General features: G+C 36.0%; 1 long non-coding RNA gene and 1 other non-coding gene across 2 annotated transcripts; one reads left to right on the forward strand and one right to left on the reverse strand.

The window, feature by feature from the left end:
* The first annotated feature begins 2,772 nt into the window (after nucleotides 1–2,772).
* Nucleotides 2,773–7,097, forward strand: LOC132633872 (uncharacterized). The gene is made up of 4 exons (XR_009579895.1): nucleotides 2,773–2,881; nucleotides 3,248–3,310; nucleotides 6,215–6,282; nucleotides 6,586–7,097. It is a non-coding gene; the product is annotated as an uncharacterized LOC132633872 (long non-coding RNA).
* A 3,203-nt stretch (nucleotides 7,098–10,300) lies between these two features.
* On the reverse strand, nucleotides 10,301–10,406 carry LOC132634508 (small nucleolar RNA R71). Its single transcript, XR_009580226.1, has one exon. It is a non-coding gene; the product is annotated as a small nucleolar RNA R71 (small nucleolar RNA).
* Between the last annotated feature and the right edge of the window lie 414 nt (nucleotides 10,407–10,820).

The following is a 10,820-nucleotide window of genomic DNA, read 5'->3' on the forward strand; positions in this document are numbered from 1 at the left end:
ATAAGCTACCTCTTCGGGCATTCGTTAGCGTACTAAGGCTTTTCACTTGGTACTTTGTCGAACTTATTACTATTGCTATATTATGCTTCATACCCTAGATTTTCTATTCTTATGGCTTTATCAAATCAAGGTAGTTCATAGATATCATAACTCTTACTTTGGTTTATCATTACCAAGGTTTGCTATTTGACTTGAGGAAATTTTCACGTTACTTATCTTACCTGTATAAGTCTATGCCCTTCAATGCTATCTCATCGCGATTCATCTTAAGGGTAACATTCTATCCTTGTATACCATTCTGAACTTTTAATCTTCCTACTATACTGTCTGATCTTAGCTAATCGTAGATCATACAAATAGTTTATCAATATACAACCTTATATGCTGAAAATGATAACATATCTAAGTATCTTTCTGGCGCCAACTCAGGATCTTGACTTAAGTACGGTTTTCTCCCTGCCCTAACACTGGGCAATCTCGCGCTATGCTTCCCGGAGTGCCACATCTAAAACAAACATCTAAGCCTGGTAGGCATTGCCCAATATGTCTCCTCCTGCACTGCTGACAACATGGCGGAGATGACCTTATCTGTCTAGAACTTTCCTAATCTGTACTTCTTGTGCCCTCGATCCGTAACTTGCCCCTCATGGGCCACTCTGGTCATATCAAGACCCCTGATATCTAAATGAACTACCTCCCATTTGGGATACAGATTGGCCCCTTCTTGTTGACTTCTTCTATGATCTACTTGATGACTATCCATACTCAGTAATTACTTTACTCCTCTTACCTTGTTGTTCACCCCGAACTTGGTCTATCTGTTGCTGCTATCTATGCTCATCTAAGTTATGAGTGAAAGCCTGAATACATGAAATATCCATATTATCATTCAATGATGTCATGGTGCATTCATCTATCAGATGTGGCTCAGGACCTGCTACTAATCGATGTACTCTAGCTCGGATCGTGTCGACAATCGGCGGACTCTGGTCTAATGTTGAGCCTGAGCGGCTACTAATTGCGTCAATAACTGTATTACTCTCTTGGTGTCCAGATCTGATGAAACTGGGGGAGGAACTGTAGATGTTGGAAGCTCTATAAGGCTCATCAGGTACTGGTTGAGTAGGGGATACTCTAGAAAGTGACTCACCCTGATTCCCAGATTGACCTACATACTTACTCTCTCAGCTGTCTAAGCCTTCTGGCTAGCTGTAGCTTTTCCTGCCACAGGAATATCTATATAACATAATCAAACACGAGTGACATTAGACTTCTTATGACTCAGCTTATAGCACGATTCAGATCTGAAAGAAGGATAACCAATCCCTAAAGGCCCTGCAGCCTCCTAAGTATAAATGTGGTGCCCAACACATTCATAAGCAAGACTCTACTACACATAACTTTGTAGACTCTCTAAGGCACGACCTGCTCTGATACCAAATTTGTCATGATCCAAACCGAAAGGCCATGACCGGCACCCGCTGCCTTATTCAGACCCCGAGCGTGCCAAACTGTAGCTCATACATGCTGGACATAGCCAGACTACTTAGGCCAGCAAGGATTGTACTCTCTTTCTGATATAAACGGATAAGGCTATAACTCGTGCTAAACTAAAGGTGGGAAATCATGCCACCTGAGCTGAAACGCAACCCAAACAACAAGCATATATATGTATACCTATGCGGGCCAACAAATCCTCCATGCACTTCTATAACTAAAAACAACTGCTTAAGATAAGTAAACAACGGTCGATGAGGCCACTGTTGACATCTAATTTTTGACCTCCCGTAATGTATTTTAATTACTCAGAGTCCCTGGATGACAAATAAAATAAGTTGTGCATCTTAGAGTGTCTAAATAATTTTTTTATAGAAAATTGGTTGGGACAATATTTCACCCCTTTAAATTGATAAAGAGATTTTCAGGACATTATGAATTGTGTGATAATTAATTGATATTTTGTGACATTTATGGAATATTTTATTGGAATTAATCAAAAGCAAAACAATTTTAAATAATTATTTACTTAATTAATTAAATCAAGAAGAATCAGATTAATGAATAATTTATTTTCTTTATTGTCCAAGGTAATTTGAGTAATTAAAAGAATTGACCATTTTACCCCTCAAACTCTGATTCCGTGTGCTTGCATAGTTGTTTGGTTAATTAATTATCTTGTTAATTAATTTGATTAATTATTGAGGCCATATCTGCGAAATGGTTTTAACAAGTCGTGTTGTAAATTAATTGAGTCCTAATATTTTTTTTTAGTTTAGGACATTTACCTTCGACCCTCCATACATATATATATATATACATACACCATGTATATACAAATATACATTGTGTGTGTGTGTCTACATATATATGTCAAAAGGCCCATGCGTTTTTTTTTTAAAAAAAAGGACAGGCCCAATCCATAATAGACCAGACCCGGTCCATCAAGTATTTTAAAAGGAGGGGAATACATATATCCCCCTCCCTCATTTATTTTTTACCCCCGCCTGTCCTCATCGTATATATATATATATATATATATATATATATATATATATATATATATATATATACATACACCATGTGTATACAAATATACATTATATGTGTGTGTGTCTATATATATATATATGTGTGTCAAAAGGCCCATGCGTTTGTGTTTTTTTTAAAAAAAAGGACCAGGCCCAATCCATAATAGACCAGACCCAGTCCATCAAGCATTTTAAAAGGAGGGGAATACATATATCCCCCTCCCTCATTTATTTTTTACCCCCGCCTGTCCTCATCGTGTCCATCACATGTGGCATGTTTAATCAGAGAAGAGGACGAAACATTAATGGCTTCATCCTTTTCTCCATGAAATCCAGCCAAATAACCCCTTAAGGTACAAACTTGCAATTTCTTTATATTTTTCGTCGATTACAGTGCTATAAGGTGAAAGGAAACCATTAATTTTTGTTTTTTCTTTAAATTTGGGCCGTATATGTTGGTTTCAAGTGAAGACTTGTGGAAAATCCACAAGTCCCACATCGATGTTGTTAGTTTTAAGATAAGTTCTGGGGTTCTATAAATAGAACCTCATCATTCACTGAAAAAACAAGTTGGAACACTTTTTAAAAAGCTTGAACTTTGAGTTTTTGTTCAAGATTTGAGTTTCATCAGTGTTATGAAGCTTTAATTGAAAAGTTTAAGTCTTCCCTAGTTCTAAATTTTTTATTTCTTTTCTGTTGCTTGGTATTTGGTGGTTGAGTTTGGTGTTGGAAGCACAAGAAGGAATCCAAGTGCATTCTTGCTCCGGTTGCACTTTAAAAAGGTAACCATTTATTAGTTTGTTGCTTTGTTTAAGTTTCTGTCTATACTAATTATAGTTTGATGTGATTAAGTGTTCTATGTGTAGTTATAATGTAGTTCAGTACTGGTGGTATGCCTATTTGATGTATGAACAATAATTTCTGTGTTTTAATTAGAATTAGAAGTTTATTAAATAATGTGCTTGGTTGGATTCTGTTTATTCCAATTGGTAATGTGTTTGGTTTAAAGGTTGTTTAAAGGGTTATAGGTCTGATGAGTAGTATGTTTGGTTCAATTATCGGTTATCCTATTTAGTAGTATGCTTAGCTTAAAGGTTAGTTCAAAGATTAAAAGTTTATTAAATAATGTGCTTTGTTGGATTCTGTTTATTCCATTTGGTAATGTGTTTGGATTAAAGATTGTTTAAATGTTTATAGATCTAATAAGTAGTATGTTTGGTTCAGTTCTTGATCATTCTATTTAGTAGTATTATTGACTTAAAGTTGGGTCAAAGGTTAAAGGTTTATGAAGTGATGTGTTTAGTCTTATTCTATTTACTCTATTTGGTAATGTGCTTGGTTTAAAGGTTATTTAATGGTTTTTTAGGTTTATTAATTAAGGTGCTTGGTTTAATTCTGTTTATTCTATCCAGTAGTGTGCTTGGCTTAAAGGTTGGTAGAGGCTTAAAGATTGATACTTTATCCTATATTGATAATGTGCTCAGTTGGATGTTTTAAGCAATGGTTTTGGAGGCTTGAATCATGATAAAGATGTTCATTAATCCTATACTTGTCTGATTGCTCTTGATTGCAACAATTTGGTTGAGATAATGACTATTAGGATCTGTTTGAACTGACCTCTGAGTGGAGTTTGTTTCAATAAGAATGTACTTGGGTGGTTTGAAGGGTCTTTGACACTATTAAATAAATTGAACTCAAGGCAGTCCTGAGATGGTCCTTATCTTTTCCAAAATGGTCAACCAATTGGTAAAATAGGTTTGTTAAGTGGTGATGATAGTTATACTTGCTTTAATTTAGTAATGAGGTGCTAAATCCTGAAAAATGGTATTAAGAAATAACCGTAAGGATTGGTAGCTTGACATGAAACATGTGTGTGTGTGAGAGAGAGTCTATTCGTTTTACCATGTGTAGAAGTGTCTATGTATGTGCTATGCGCAGAAAAAATCATCTTTCCAAGAATGATCACATAACATCTAATAATTATAAATATAAGAGAAAAAGAGAATAGTGGGAAAACCCTAGTAGGAGTCAGTCCAGGTTGTCTTTGTGAAGCTGCTTGGTACTGCCTTTTTGGGATGTTGTGGATTGAATTTCTTAAAATGAACAAGTAGTGCAGGGTCAAGAAGGGGACTGATGGTGATATTTCAGGTCAGTGAAGTTAAAATGGTTTCTGTAGCTGAGTCTGTCTTGTTTATCGTATGTGATTTGATCTTAAAAGAAGGACATATATTGTCACGACCCAACCAGAGGGCCATGACGGGCACTCGGAGCTAACACACCGAGCACCTCTGAACATACATCTCATAATCATTTCTAGGTGGACCATAAAGATAGCTCACGGATATCATAATCTGTAAAGGTTCATACATCACAAAATAATGGCACAGCTCTACATAATCATGAACAATTATACCTATCATCACAAGCCGACAAGGCTACCATAATATTACACAACAATACGCACTGATAAGGCTATGAAACATCTAACTGTACACACATGTCCATGAGCCTCTACATAGAATACAAGTGACCATAAGGACTAATACCAATAGACTGCGGCTCCGAAGCAAATGGAGCACTCCTGAGATTTCACTGATGAAGCTCTTATGGGTCAGGTTCGTCTACCTGTCTACCTGCGGACATGAACGTAGCGTCCACAAGAAAGGACGTTAGTACGAACAATGTTGTTTTTGATATATTTGTATGTAGTAGCTTTATAAGCATATGGTGTAATTCTGTTTTGCTGACAATGATGTTTTGTCAAAGCGGTAAAAGCTGTGGATAGTTTTAAGTATTTTTTTTTTTGTCCTTACGTGGGTAATTCTTGTGGTTTTCTATATTGTTCTTTGATTCTTTTTTATTGGTAATTCTTGTGGTTTTCTATATTTATGCATTTCGTTCACTGGTAATGTCTTGTGCTAACTGGGAGGCTGCTTTGTACTGATAGGATAGTTGACAATAGAACATTAAGGATGATCAGTGAGCACTCATCAAGTTCCCCATCTGTAGGCAATAAGGATCATTTAGACCCCAAAACACGCGGTACTTAATTCTATCACCAAACTACTTTATTTTATTAGGGCTTCCTTGCCTCTCCTTATTTCAATTCCCCAGACATGTATGCATGTAAATCTAACTGGGTAGACCGTACCCATGATGCAGCCATATTCAGCTCAGAATTACAATGCCACTGGGTTTCTCTTACCAAGAAGCTTGTGTGTAATAAGAATCGCCACTGTGTTAGCCTCTTCTTTTCTTCATTGCATGTGGTCACTGAAGTTGGTGACTTTTGTTACTTTCTTGTAACTGCTTCAATCTTGGAGCAAATATTTTTCCCTTACTGGCTGCGGTGTGATGTAAAGGATAGAATCAGCTGGCACCAATGAAGAGTAGCAGTATAAAATATGAATATCACACTCCATAATGGCAAAGACACCTTCTCGTATGTTTTTAAGACTTCTCAAAAAACCATTTTGTTTCTGAAACTTGGCAATTAGAATATCACTCAGTTCTTATTGCTCCAGAGTCCAGCCCGTGTACAATGTTCTACCTTCAAAATTATTAGCATGAAGTGATTTCATTTTCCTCTCTCTGTTGTTCACCTTTGTTCTGGAATGTTTTTCTTCTGTTGTTTCATGCATTAACCACTGAGATTATGTGGAATTTAACATTCTGCTTATTTTTAGGTACTTTGTGTAGTTGGAGATGTTTCTTTTCTGCATGACACAAATGAGCTGTCCCTTTTGAGAAAGCAGTGAGTATTTTGCTTTTTCTTTTCTCTTTCCATTTTGTTTGACATCCTTCAATGCTTCTTTATTAGAGCTGATTCAATTAAGGATATGTAATATCATGGGAAACTGAATTTATGATGTGGAATTACCAGTTTTAGTTTACTTTTTCATTATCCTAATTTACTTTTTATATTTGCCTTTTGGTTTTCTGCTAAAACATGTCATCAAGCAACATCTTGCCTATAGTACTGCATATATAGCCAAGGTCTTTATAATTTGTGTTCTTCTAACATTATGTACCTAATCTAAAATATATGTACATATAGGATGGTGATCTTTCTAAGAGGAAGGCAAAAGGAGCAAAGACAATAGTGGCAAAGGCATTTCTGTACACGGCAAAGGAGTACCAAGAAATGAAGCTGAAAGTTAGTCAACTAACAAGTACACTTAGTTCCACGGAGGCAAGGACGTTGCATATGCAGGCCCAAATTCCCCCGTATCCCGGGGATGCTCGTAGGTCACAGCCCAGTAGACGACGTAGGTCACAAGACAACGTAGTTCATGCTCTTGTTGATGAGGATAGTGGAGAGGAATCGGATCATGTCTCTAACACCCAACGTTGACTTTTTTGATTCGTATACTTTTGGATTGTAATATTGCTATGTTTTCTTGGATATGTATATTTTTTTTTATGATAGTTTTAATTCGAATTAGATGTACTTTTGAAGGTGAATTGGATTGTAGGAAGTAGTTTATGGATGTTTTAGCTTTACGATGTTTAAGTATTTGAATGTAGAAAGTAGTTTATGGTTGTTTAACTTTACGATGTTCAAGTGTTTGAATGTAGTTTTAAGGATATTTAGAAGTACTTTAAATTGAAACTTGAGGTTGAATTTGATTTTAGAATGTGAAGTTTATGATTATAGAAGTACTTTGATGAGTTGCATTGTTGATTTGGTTGATGAATGTGACTGGCAGGTGGGCTGCTGTAAAAGCAGCTGAATGCTGGATTTTTTTTTCCAGGTTTTCGACCTCGTGAGGTCGAAAATTCATCCAGATATTGATAATTTTCGACCTCATAAGGTCGAAATTGTACTCAGAAATTAGAATTTCACCCGCACGAGGTCGAAAATCTGGGCAACATTTTGAATTTCGACCTCATGAGGTCGAAATTTGGCAACAATATTGCTAAATTTCGACCGCATGCGGTCGAAATTCTGAAAATATTTTTTTATTATTTTTATCTTCTATCATATTTCGACCGCGTGCGGTCGAAATTTTTTATTAATAATTAAATAAAAATAACTTTTTCGACCTCAGGTGGTTGAAAAATTTATTTTCATAATTTAGTTAGAAAACTTATTTCGACCGCGTGAGGTCAAAAAGTTTCGACCACGTGAGGTCGAAAAACAATTCACCCTAGCTGTTAGCGACCATGCCTTGTGGTCGAAATTTTGGTCGAAAATTGGCCTTTTCGACCTCGTGTGGTCGAAAACTTTGGTCAAATTTCACTGTTTTTTTAGTAGTGCGCTTATTTGACACTGTTTTGATGGTTGTTACATATTGTTTCATAATTGTATTGTACTGTATCGTGTTGGATTGTTGTGATTAACACAACATTTGTAATGTGTTGTAATGTGTTATATTGTATCATATTGTATTATTTTGATTAACATGAATAGATTGTATCATTTTTTGTCGTTACATAATCTAATACATACCTACGAGAAAAGTAGGGTATCAGATAGAGCTATCATGAAAAGGTAGGATAAATGATAAATATAATTATTACATAATAAAAATGAGCGAAAAAGATAAGGTGACGACGTGATAACACCAGATCGGAGGTTATATAAAATAGAATTTTTCGTCGTTATGTAACAATGGATTTAACGATACGATATATTAAAATTTAAATAACCATTTTATTTAAACTATCAACACAATGCAATACAATAGGTAACAACCATCCAAACAAGACGCGTTATTGTGAGGTCTTTTTAATAGAAATTTTACTTTTAGGCAAAGAATTTTAGCTTGGACGTAGTAGCTACAATCTCGTTGATAAGTGATGTGGCGTGATTTTACGCCACAATCGATGCTTTTCTACTATAAGATTTACTTGTTTTTAAGCAAGTCTATGTGATTTTACGTGGTTTTTAGTGTTTTTCAGGAAACGGAACAGATTCTGAATGAAAACAGTTGAAAGTGCAGAAGTGGTCGTAAACTCAGTTTACGGTCCGTATTGTTAAACACGGGTCGTATTCCATGGGAGTATTAAAGAATAAGAAGAACCAGAAAGGCAGGCTGAGGAAATGGTGATTTATGAACAACTTTTACGGACCGTATTCCACTTTACGGTCGGTATTTCAAAGCGTATTTAACCATTCCAGCATCTGGCAGAAAGTCGAAGTTTTGAAAGATGAAAGACGACTGGGTTGTTTATGGATCATAAACCAATTTACGGTCCGTATCTCAAGAGATTGAAGTTACTCAAAATTGGAAGGAAGACCTAGCCGTAAACTGGTTTACGGTCCGTATTTCACTTTACGGACCGTATTTCGTATCGACGGGGACCAAAGTGCAAATCTACAACTTTCACGTTTTCAGAACCTATAAATAGTCACTGTAGGGTCTTAATAGTTATCAGTTATTATATTTTGACTTTTGGCTTAGAACATTAATTACTCTCTAGTTTTTGAAGGTTCAAACATCAAATCAAGTATTATCAATTCCTTTTTTCTTCCAAAGTAAGCAATTATGAATTCTTCAATTTCTTATTTCTTGTTCTTTGTCATGAGTAGCTAAATTCCCTTACTAGGGTTGTGAGCCCAATGATGGGTGTTGTGTGATTGAGTTGTGATTGATATACACATAATGGATTATTAGGGTTTATTTATTCTTCATTCTTCATTCATAATTAATGGTTGCAAACATTGATTAAAGCCATAAACCTTGATTTATTTGGGAAAATAATTAGGGTTGGTAAGAATAAATAACAAGGACTCAAAGCTTTAAACTTTGTTTAATAAATTCACTTAGGAATAAGAAGAATTTACTTGGCATGATTAATCGTTTTTCATAGTTACTTTCTTATATTTGGGAAAATCATAGAAAGAGATAATCTTTATTTATGGGAAATAGTAGAGATTCATATAGAGATTAATTGTATTCATATAATGATCCATTAGAAGTATATCAAGATCAATACTCTTGATCGTACACTCTATCTAACGGGGACACAACCTTAGTTTCTTTTACCATAAATTTCCACCAAAGCAAGTAGATAGCAATTAGTCATAGAAAAACCAACTATTACCAAAACCATCGGATTAAGACATTAGACCTAAGCTTAGCACCCTACGACTTTAGTAACCTTTTCACACCATATTCCCTGTGGGATTCGACCCCAACCTTGTTGGGTTACTATATTTGACAACGTCCACGTTATACCATTTATAGGTGTAATTTGAGCGTATCAAATTTTGGCATCGTTGCCGGGGAATACGGTTATGAAATTACTAAATAGTGTTTGCTTTGATTGAAGTCTTTTGCTTATTCCATCACACCTTGTTTGCTACTCTGTGTAAACCAGGTGAACATGAATCAGAATTAGCAAAATCAACGTGCTGGCAACCAGGGGAATCGGTTGAACAATCAGCGAATGAATCAGATGATGAGAATATTTTCGCTGATCTTGTTCCGGAGGAGGACTATGCATCTTCTATTGTTCAGCCTCGAGTTGCAGCTGCTTGCGAGAAAATTGACTCCTCTCTATACCAGTTGTTGAAGCTTGAGGGATACTTTCGGAACTCTACCGAGAATGACCCTCAACGTCATTTGCATAATTTTATGGATGTGTGTGCTAATCACATCCAGAACAACGTTCCACAAGATGCTATTTGGTTGAGGTTATTCAAATATTCCTTAACCAGGGAGGCAAGAACATGGTTTGAGAAGCTGCCCAGAAATTTGATTACTTCATGGGCAGAGATAGTGACTGCTTTTCTCACAAAATGGTACCCCCTAGCAAGAAGGCTGAAATTTGTGACAAGATATATGAATTTAAGCAGGGACCGGGGGAAAAACTATATGAAGCCTAGGAGAGATTCAAGGAGTATTTGCAGAAGAGCCCGACTCATGATTTTCCAGAACACATATTAATGGAGAAGTTCTACCGAGGGCTAGATCCAGTGACGCAGTTAGTTGCTAATAATGCAGCTGATGGTTGTTTCATGAACAAAACTTATCGACGAGTGACCAACATACTTAACAAGCTGACGACTCATAATCAGGCTTGGCACTCAAACAATGCTGATGTGGTACCATATGGTAGTGCTATGATCTAGAATATAGTAAAGGAGAATCAAGACACCCAACGAACATTGGCAAAACTTGCAACAAATATTTCCTTGCTAACGAAGAAGTTTGATGAATCCCAAATCAAGAAGGTAAATGTTTGTGAGGATGATGCAGTTTTTCCAAAAGGGATGTACCATACTCAAGATGGTCCGTTCCATGATGGGCCACCTATGCAGGTTGAAGATGCTAATTAAGTTAA

The sequence above is a fragment of the Lycium barbarum genome, chromosome 3, assembly GCF_019175385.1.
Source record: "Lycium barbarum isolate Lr01 chromosome 3, ASM1917538v2, whole genome shotgun sequence".
Taxonomy (NCBI): Eukaryota; Viridiplantae; Streptophyta; class Magnoliopsida; order Solanales; family Solanaceae; genus Lycium; species Lycium barbarum.